Below are 9,783 nucleotides of genomic sequence, written 5' to 3' on the forward strand. Positions count from 1 at the left end.
CAATGGCAAAGGAAGAGACAGAAAGAGCCAGCAGATCAATACCTGGCTCCAGGCATGAAGTCACTGGCAGAATTTTGGATTTTTTCATCATGGGTCAGTTTACATGACACCAGGACTGCTTGCAAAATATGGGGTACATCTGTCTCAAAGGGTGAAAAAGATCTTTGTGCAGCAGTTAGCAGGGCTCATTGAAAGATCTTTAAACTAGATTTGAAGAGGGAAAGGGATAAACCCAGGCTCACCAGACCTAAGCCTGAGGTCAGCAGACGAAGGTTTGAAGGATGGTGTGCTAACAAGGTCCTTTGGTCTGGCCATCTACAGTGGAGGCAGGGCATGAAAACCCAAGTGGTAACAAAGATGCAGGGGTTATTCATGTGTTAGAAACCATGGAAGTGCACAGAAATTCACATAGAAATTTTCACACAGAAATTAGCATTTCTCTCCCCAAAAGGGTGGCGGGATCAATAGCCCAACTGAGGTGCATCTACACTAACACATGCAGCATGGACAAGAAACAGGAGGAGGTGGAAGGCATTGTGTAGCAGGAAAACTATGACATAATTGCCATCATGGAAACATGGTGGGATGATTCGCATGAGTGGACTGCTGCAATGGATGGGTATAAACTCTTCAGAAGGGATAGGCAAGGAAGGAGAGGTGGTGGGGTAGACCTGTGTGTTACAACCTTTTGATTGTCTAGAGCTTAATGATGGTGATGATAGGGTTGACTTTTTATGGATAAGAATAAGGAGGGAGACCAACAAGGCAGATATCTTGGTGGGAGTATGTTATAGACCACCCAACCAGGATGAAGAGGCAGATGAAATATTCTATAAGCATCTGGGAGAAGTCTCACCATCACTAGCTCTTGTTCTCTTAGGGGACTTCAACTTATTAGATGTCTGCTGGAAATGCAATACAGCAGAGAGGAAACAGCCTAGGGGGTTCCTGGCATGTGTAGAAGGGAAATTCTTGACAGCTGGTGAGTGAGCTGGCTAGGGAAGGCGCTCCACTGAACCTGTTGCTCACAAACAGAAAAGGACTTGTGGGTGATGTGATGTCTGGAGGCAATCTTGGGCATAGTGATCATGTTATGATAGAGTTGTTGATTCCTGAAGAAGGAGGGGGCTCAGCAGAACTGCCACCTTGGACTTACGGAGGGCACACTTTGGTCTGTTCAACAGCCTGGTTAACATAGTCCCTTAGGAGATAGTCCTGAAGACAAAGGAGTCCAGGAAGGGTGAACATTCTTCAAGAAGGAAATATTAAAGATGCAGGAGCAGGTTATCCCTATGTGCTGAAAGACATGTCAGATAAGAAGACCAGCCTGGCTGAACAGAGCTTTGGCTGGAACTCAGGAAAAAAAGCAGAGTTTATGAACAAGAGTTATGAACCTTTTGAACAAGAGGCAGGCAACTCAGGAGGACTACAAGGATTTTGTGAGTCTATGCGGGGAGAAAATTAGAGGGGACAAAGCCCAGCTAGAACTTAATCTGGGTACTGCTGTAAAAGGCAATAAAAATTGTTCTATACATTAACAACAAAAGGAGGGCTCAGGAGAACTTCTATCCTTTATTGGACATGGGAGTAAACATAGTGACAAAGGCTGAGGAAAAGGCTGGTTACTCAATGCCTTCTTTGCCTCAGTCTTTAATGGTAAGACCAGCTGTTGTCCAGGTACCCAGGTACTGAGCTGGAAGACAGGGATGGGGAACAGAATGAAAGAATTTGATCTGTCTGTTACTGATTCAGATTACTTTACACATTCAGAAGAAAATAGCTAAAATAAAAAGCAAAATCAAAACTAGCTGAAATAAAAAACTTTGTCTTATACCTCATGAAATATCTGTATTTGTGCAAAGCGATTATAAAAATTTGTAGTCTTAGATAGTTCACAAGCTACAAAACAACTGAATGGTTCTCTGATGTTTTCTTTGTCTTTCAAAAGTAAAGATGGGGGAGGAGTGACATGAGTATTATAGCTGAAATTTTGTGGTTCAACCCCAGTCAGCAACTAAGTACCACACAGCCACTTGCTTACTCCCCCTGACGCTGGTGGAATGGGGAGGAGAACCAGAAAAAGTTGAAAGCTGTAGGCTGTGGGAAGAACAGTTTAATAATTGAAATAAAGTAAAAATAATAATAATATTAATAACACCACCACCAACAGTATTAATTGTAATGAAGAGAGGGAGAGAGGGAAATAAAATCCAAGGGTAAAAAACAAATAGAACAAAAAAACCCCACCAAACCAAAACACACAAAAAACCCTTAAGTGATGCAGAATACAACTGCTGACTACTCACTGACCAATGCCCAGCCAGTCCCTGAGCAGTGATCGGCTCCTCCCAGCCAACTCCCCACAGTTTATAGACTGAGTATGATGTCTTATGATATGGAATATCACTTTGGTCAGTTTGGGTCAGCTGTTCTGGCTCTGATCCCTCCAGGATTCTTGTGTACCTGCTCACTGGCACTGCATGGGAAACTTGAAAAGTCCTTGACAGGGTAAGCACTACTTAGCAACAACTGAAACATCAGTGTGTTATCAACATTATTCTCATTCTAAATCCAAAACACAGCACTGTACCAGCCATTAAGAAGAAAATTAACTCTATCCCAGACAAAACCAGGACAGAATTTTTTTGTGATATGTATATTATCCAGCCATTCCTGTCAAAATTTGATTGTCTCAGTTAGTCCTCGGCTAATTTAACTACAGTGTTAAACCTGTCAGTGGTACCCTTTGTGCAGTAATTGAACGGTGCTAAGGAGCTTCGTGACCTTTGAAAATGCCAGCTCCCAACCAGGACCTGACGTAAAGTCTTTGCAAGCACACACATCCTTCTACAAAACGTAACTGCTGCAGCTGTCACACTCAATTTTTTCTAATGTCAAACTCAGTTTTTTCTTGAGTTTGGTATATTGAATTCTGTGCGTACTGGTAGATGAGAAGACCTTTTATTTATTTAATTTAATGTTTTTTAGATGCATAATTGTCTCCATAGTGTCAAAATGCTTTTTTCTAAAGAGTGAAGGATAATGTCTTCTTTCTGGCTACCTCCTAAGGCTTATATATTAGTGGTTGCCACCTGAAATTTGAGAGTTTCCACTTCCTGTTAGTATGTTACTTCACCTAAAGAATTTCAGCATTTATTCTCACAACAGCATTTAATAGAATAGGGTATCTGGCTCCTTAAATTGTTTATGTTCCTATTATAACAAAGTTCAAGAAAGGCTCTTATGCTGAAGAGGTGCTACACTGAAAAAGATCTGTTCATGATCCTGTTTTATTAGTATCGTATGCATATGTTTTTCTGTATTACTATATAATAAACCAGTATTTTCTCACAAAGAATACAAGGTTACAAAAGAATATGAATCATAGGTAAAAGCAGGTGGTATTTCACACTTCAGATTCTGAGTTCAGTGGGAATTGTTTCAGGTAGTTTTCGGGAACACTGAAGAAGGAGTCAATGCCCGTTCTTACACATTTGACACCTCTGACAAATATTGTAATTAACCCTTAAGAAAGAACGAAAATAAGTATGTATAGTTAACAGCAAAATACGTTATTGAGAGAAATCTTCTGGCAGCATGGGAGAGAGACTGCAATGGAAGACAGAAAAATAACAGAAGACAAAAAAAACAAGGTGAACAGAGCTATAGAAAAAGAACAACTGGTTTTGAAAATCATTTTAATAATAGACTTGTTGGGGTCTAGCTGCTACATCCAAAAATAACCAAAATTATATTAATTGTAAGAAAATTTAATTTCACTCTTCTAGTTACTTATTTGTTTTCCTGGCTGAAAACAATGAAATATCATCTATTAACAGTAAGAATGTTTCAAATTAATTTTCTTCCCTGGTCAGGAGGTAATATTTCCACAAGAGTATCTCTACCAGACTTTGTATATTCAGAATGGGTGCTCCATCAGCTACTTCTGCTGGAGCTATGTTATATTACCTGAAGTAATTCCATTCAGGTGAAAAAAGGATAGAGAATCATGGCCTCAGAATTAGGACAATAGCTTGAAGATAGATTATTTTGATTCCAGCTTGTGATGCAATAACAATTAATTTCAAATAGACAATATCAACAGGCAGGAATACAATACCTCATACAGAATACCTTGTTGCATGTGTTTAGCGCATTTTCCCTAGCAAGGTGGAGCCATGAGCTTCTATTCCCTGAAAAGAGGTAGTAAGTTTCTGAGTCTTTGAGTAGAGAGGATGGAATGGCACAGAATTATAACCTTGTTGCAAAGACCAAGCCATGGAGAAGAAATGTTTTTCTCCAGCAGTATTATTCAGCATTTTTTCCAAACCCATGATGAACACTAGGACTGCTGAAAATTTATTTTACAGAAAAATTATCGTCTTTATAATTTCAACAAGTTAATATGTTAAGATTCATCAGATGACTCTGAAATATTTGGTGATTTCTATTACAACAAGAATCTAAAGCAGAACAATAAAAACATTTTTACCTGAGGACTGAAGAAAAAGGTTAAAAAAATAATATTATAAAATAACATAATAATGTAATCACTTTCAAGAATTCCAGTGCATTGATATCTCAAGTGGAATTCAATGGGAAATTAGACAAGTACAAGGAAAATTTTCCTTATCTTCTCTCCACATAATGCCTTCTCTAAGCAAATAGTAAAAGTACTTTACATATGAGATGTTCAGTATTCCTAAAACCAAGTAGGATCTCAGTTTTTGTTATGACCACAACCTAGAATGCCAACAGCACTCCCGAACCTTCAAAACTCTAACCTTGAAAACTACAGAACAGCTCTTGCATAATCTTACTACTGTATTGGGTTTTTGTATGTATAAGATACACATAGATTTACTCTTTAAAATAAAACAGATTCATGTACACCTTTCTTCCTTACAGAGGTTGAGCCTTTGAATTACACTACCCATCAATGGCCTAATCATGTTCATCCACATTTTATTGACAGCAGTACTGTTTCTTGAAAGTATTAACACCCTCCATTGAGCTGTTCTGCAGACTGTTTTCAACCAAAAAATATGAAAACATGAAGTCTTTTTCAGTTTGAACAAAATCAACAGACTGCAAAGCATTTAGAGAAACACTTTCAAGTTAGGAAACTGTGACCTTTATCTAAGCAATCCATGCCACACCCTAGCAGTAACAAATTTCTTCAGACAAAAAGGTTTTCGGTTGAGATTTTTCAGTTGTGTTGTCCTGAACTGGGTTAGAACTTCCTACATAAAGTTTCCTTCAGGAACCAACTTATATATCTTCTGTCTTCCACATAGATTTTCCTACGATACATGCACAATAGTATAGGTTAAAATGCCAACTATATTTGTTCAGTTTGAAGCTAAAAGAAAAATGTATTACTATTATTTTGCCAGATATGCCCCTATAGTACCTTAGTCATGGCATAAAAAAAGTGTGTCATGCTGTGGTCAAAAGATGGGAGGGCTAAGGTAAACTCTGGAACTGTGCGCTGTACAAGAAAGTCATTCAGGCCCTCATGGAAACTGAAACTTAGGTAACTAGCACCGTCTGGTTTCTTACTTGTATTATCTTTATACAAGCGTGTGAAAGAATCTTGTTATTAGAGGTACTCTACTGTGCGAAGTATGTACACACAGTAAAACTTAATCCCTAATACAAATACTCTGTCTTCAAACTAAAGCCAACACACAGAGATCAGGAAGCAGAAAAAAATAATCGGCTAAATTCAGAGCAAAGCTGAAGCGCCATAAACACAGAGAGAGAGGGAATGGTACAGGGTCACTTACAGGCAGAAAGGCAAGCAGAAGACCTGGCTTGGGGGTTTTATTTATTGCATTTACCAGCAAGAAAACCATGTACATGATGTACTTTTAGGCTTTGGTCTGTATCAACCCCACAGAGTAGGTATACTAAAACCATGCATTACTGTGATTACATGTATCCAATGTTTTGGTCTGGATTCCACATCCTGAATATATCCCTAGGTTCCTCTTTATAGCACTCAGGGTTAGATCAAATAACTTTTATAATCTTAATATCAAAAACATGAATATAGCTCAAATCCAAGACTCACAATGATGCTAATCATTCTTATTTTCCATTAGAAAGTTCTTTGAAGTTATTATTTGGTTTCACCTGTATGACAAGCCAAAAAGAAAGAATTAGCAGTTTTATACACACACACTTGTATAAACATCTTCTGCTAGAACTTACAAAAAATATAGAATGAAAATCAACAGTCTGAGATAAAGTACAGTTTGCCATGAAGCAAAACATGAACAACACAATTTTGTGAACTAACATTTAAGCAAAAATTATTTATATCACTAAGAGTACAGGCCTGATCAAAAAACCAATAAAATTAATCAAAATACACCCATTGATTTCAGTGCGTTTTCGGTCAGTCCCTTTGTTTGTATCAGTAATAGTCTCATAGTTTGCTGCTAGTCTTTGAAAGGTACTTTGCATGTTATTTATCAGAAAGGTTGATATATTAAAATTGCAAGTTTATGACATTGTAATTTAGTTTGTAAGATTTTATGAACAGTAAAATGTCCTGTCACAGCTACTTCTTCATAAATGTCACACTTTATACAAAATTTGCCTGCAATAAAATGAAAATTATACTTTCTGGGCCTTTATTTTTTTCATTGTGACATCTAGGAATTTAGTAAACTGTAGAGTGGAATTCTGCTCCTGATGTTTTGCCAAGAGTCTATTGTATTGGTATTCTCCACAGCAGTGCTTGAATTCTTATGTGCTGGACATTAGACATCATGTCTGGGAAGAAAAAAAAATATCTAAGAAAAGCCTTTTATGTTTCAGAGCATTTTAGAAATAGTACTTGAATTCTTATGTGCTGGACGTTAGACATCACCTCTGGGAAGAAGAAAAGATCTAAGAAAAGCCTTTTATGTTTCACAGCATTTTAGAAATAAATTTGCATTCCTTCATCACCTCAGTGATGATTTTCTGTGAGACATACCTGGCAATCAAGAATGTCCTCTGAACACAGTCATATTGCACTGCTAGTGGTCTGAAAGCCAAAGAGATGAGAGTGGAAGTATAAATTCTCCAATGAAAGCAATTGTCCCTGTGAAGCATGTAGGTAAACATCATACCCGTGAGGATTTCTTCAGAGGTGACTGCCCAGGTAAACTGCCTATTATTGAAGATTTAGTTTACTTGAACTTGAATTTCCTTGAAATATTGTTTCTCCCTCCCTCACAAGCTTAGTTTGGTACAATTTTAGAGTGATTCCTACTTCAGTGCCTGTTTCACAGGCCTGACCTAGCTTCAAACTGTAAAAAAACCATACGTGGGCTTCTGCAAGTACAATTGCAAGTAGCATTAAACCCAGTATATTTAAAGCTGTGTAACAATCAAAAGTTTCGGGTCTGGGCCTTCAGGTCACTAACTGATGCAAGACTACTGGCTGGTGTTGGGCTCCCTAATTCTGGTCTTTTGCAGTGGGGTTAGGAAAAAAAAATAAAAATTCCAAGGCTTCCAAAGCCACACCTGTGTCAGTGACAAACAGCATAGAGTATAATTGCCTCATACTGAATATCTAAAATTCTAGACAAAAAATAGCCTTTTTTTTTAATAATAAAGCACAAGATTTCTGAATTTTAGGATTCTCTTGAGAAAGGCATGTTTCAGTCATTCTAAATTAGAAATATTGTGATTGTTGCAGGTGGCATCCATTGTACTTTTAGTATCCTTTTTTATAAGTAGTTTTCCATGATAAAGTAGCTGTCTTGAATATTATTTTAAGTAATTGTAAATGTAACACTTGAGTATTATATAAATCATTGCTGACTTTTGTGCAGGATTCCAAGAGGTTTGAGCAATTCTTTGCTGACTCAGCAAACCCTATTTAGAAATTGAGTTCTACACAAAGAGTTGCACATCTAAGATCAAAACTGTTCTTCCACTCTAACTTAAAATGGCCAGTTTCCTGAAGCAGTCACCACTCACCCCTGACCAGGCTAAAGACCAGTGTTAATCTGAATTAAACAATATAAGAAGAAGATGCAGCAAAAATCAAAACCCAAGCACACTAAAACAGGCATTGCAACTGTTTCAAAATATGAAAATGTCACTGAGGTAAAATCTTCATTTACCTACATGCTGACTGTAAATTCACATCTGTTAAAAATGCACATAAATGGGCTGTCAACTGCAATGACACAAACGGTTCTTCTGTTCTTTCCTTACAGTGCCTCACCACCATCATATTTACTTTATGTGACCTGACACTGTCTGCTAAGAATTAATCTTGCTCCCCTACAGAAGGTTGCTTGGGGTCACTGACCTTCACAAAAGAGTGTTATTCAACAGCATAGGTATATCAGATCCATAAGTGTTCGTGTTATGCTATAGAAAACATCATCAGACATTTCTCTGCAGCCAAGGGTATATTTTCCCCAGCTATTTGCTTTTATTTATTTTTCCTAATTTTCTTATTACTCTTAAGACATAAAGTTTTATGAGTTCTGAATAAAATCATATTCTTTTGTTTTGGAATGACATTTGACTGGTTGAATTGCATTTACATGTGTCAGAACTTGTATATTAGTACATCTAACTCAAATTCCTAAATTTTTTATATAGTCCATTATAAGGGGGGGGGGGGGGGGGAGGGGGGATGGGGGGGCATAGGCACGTTCTAAGGCACTGAAATATTTGACAGTAAGCAACAAATGTTACACAAGAATTGACTGAAAGTAGCTAAGCAATGTAAAACCCATGCTTTACATGTTAAACTTTCTTGGAAGTCCAGACAGCGTTGCAGCTACTGGACTGTATCTTGGTTTCTGTAAAGGTAACAGAACATGAACATTTGTCTGATTACTCAAGGTGCAAACCTCTTCATACTGCCTTGTTAATGGTCCTTAGCTGAGATACGGGAGTGAAAGCACAGTGAAACATCAAAGCCAATTCCTTTACAAACAGCTCCACTGAGAAAGCCAGAGGTAATACCATCAGTAAGAATATTCATTTTCTGGTGTAGAAAAACTAACTGGTCATTATGTTTGAACAGAACTCATCATCTCTTTAAAGGATTTTGCTGCTATACCTGGGGAAAGAGGGAAAAGAAAGTGAAGAAGATGACAGAGGGAGGAAAAGAAAAAGACATTTAGCTGCCCCTCTTTTTTTTTCATTGGGGGGGAAAAAAAAAAAAAAAAGAATAGAAGAAATTGCAAACACAGGTATTAATTAGTGTTAAACAATGTCCATGATTTCAATGTACCTCAAAACCTAGCTTGGAAGGACAAGCTTCCAAAATTAAAGGACAGCTGGACTCACGTCTTAAGTTTTAAGCATATACTCACAGGTATAGTTCCTGATTTTCGAAGAAACCACCTTCAGCCTGTCTGATGAAAAACACCAGGACCATGGTATAGATCAGTACCAGTATGATGTATGTTCAAACTTAATGATCTGAACGTAAGTAGATCTTATCTCTCATTGCAGTCTTCAGCAGCAGAGAGAAATCTGGCAAAGTGGCTTCCTGGATTTCCTCTTTTAACTGTCAAAATCAGTAAGAAAATTGCAAAATCTATAGCAATAATAAATGACTAGACAGTATTTCCAGGAAATACCCTATCCAGTATTCCAAAATTATTTCTTTTTTTGGAGAAGTCAGTGAAGTCAAAGTGTTTATACACTACCTTATATGCACACACAGAGGCAAATGTACACACATAGGAATACCCATCAATGAGTAGATAAGAGGACTACAGACATATTATTGTCATTATTATTATTTTTATTGTT

At 37.4% G+C, this 9,783-nt stretch overlaps 1 long non-coding RNA gene across 2 annotated transcripts in view; it reads left to right on the plus strand.

Annotated features, from left to right (window-relative positions):
• The window catches only part of LOC308059857, an 88,244-nt gene that overhangs the window by 52,321 nt on the left and 26,140 nt on the right, over nt 1-9,783 (plus strand). For both annotated transcript variants that reach the window (XR_013926464.1, XR_013926465.1), the window contains exon 1: nt 1-9,780. This exon is cut by the window's left edge and continues 52,321 nt beyond it. This is a non-coding gene — a long non-coding RNA (uncharacterized lncRNA). The remainder of the gene's footprint in view (nt 9,781-9,783) is intronic.

Source organism: Falco punctatus, assembly GCF_963210335.1.
Source record: "Falco punctatus genome assembly, chromosome: 3".
Taxonomy (NCBI): Eukaryota; Metazoa; Chordata; class Aves; order Falconiformes; family Falconidae; genus Falco; species Falco punctatus.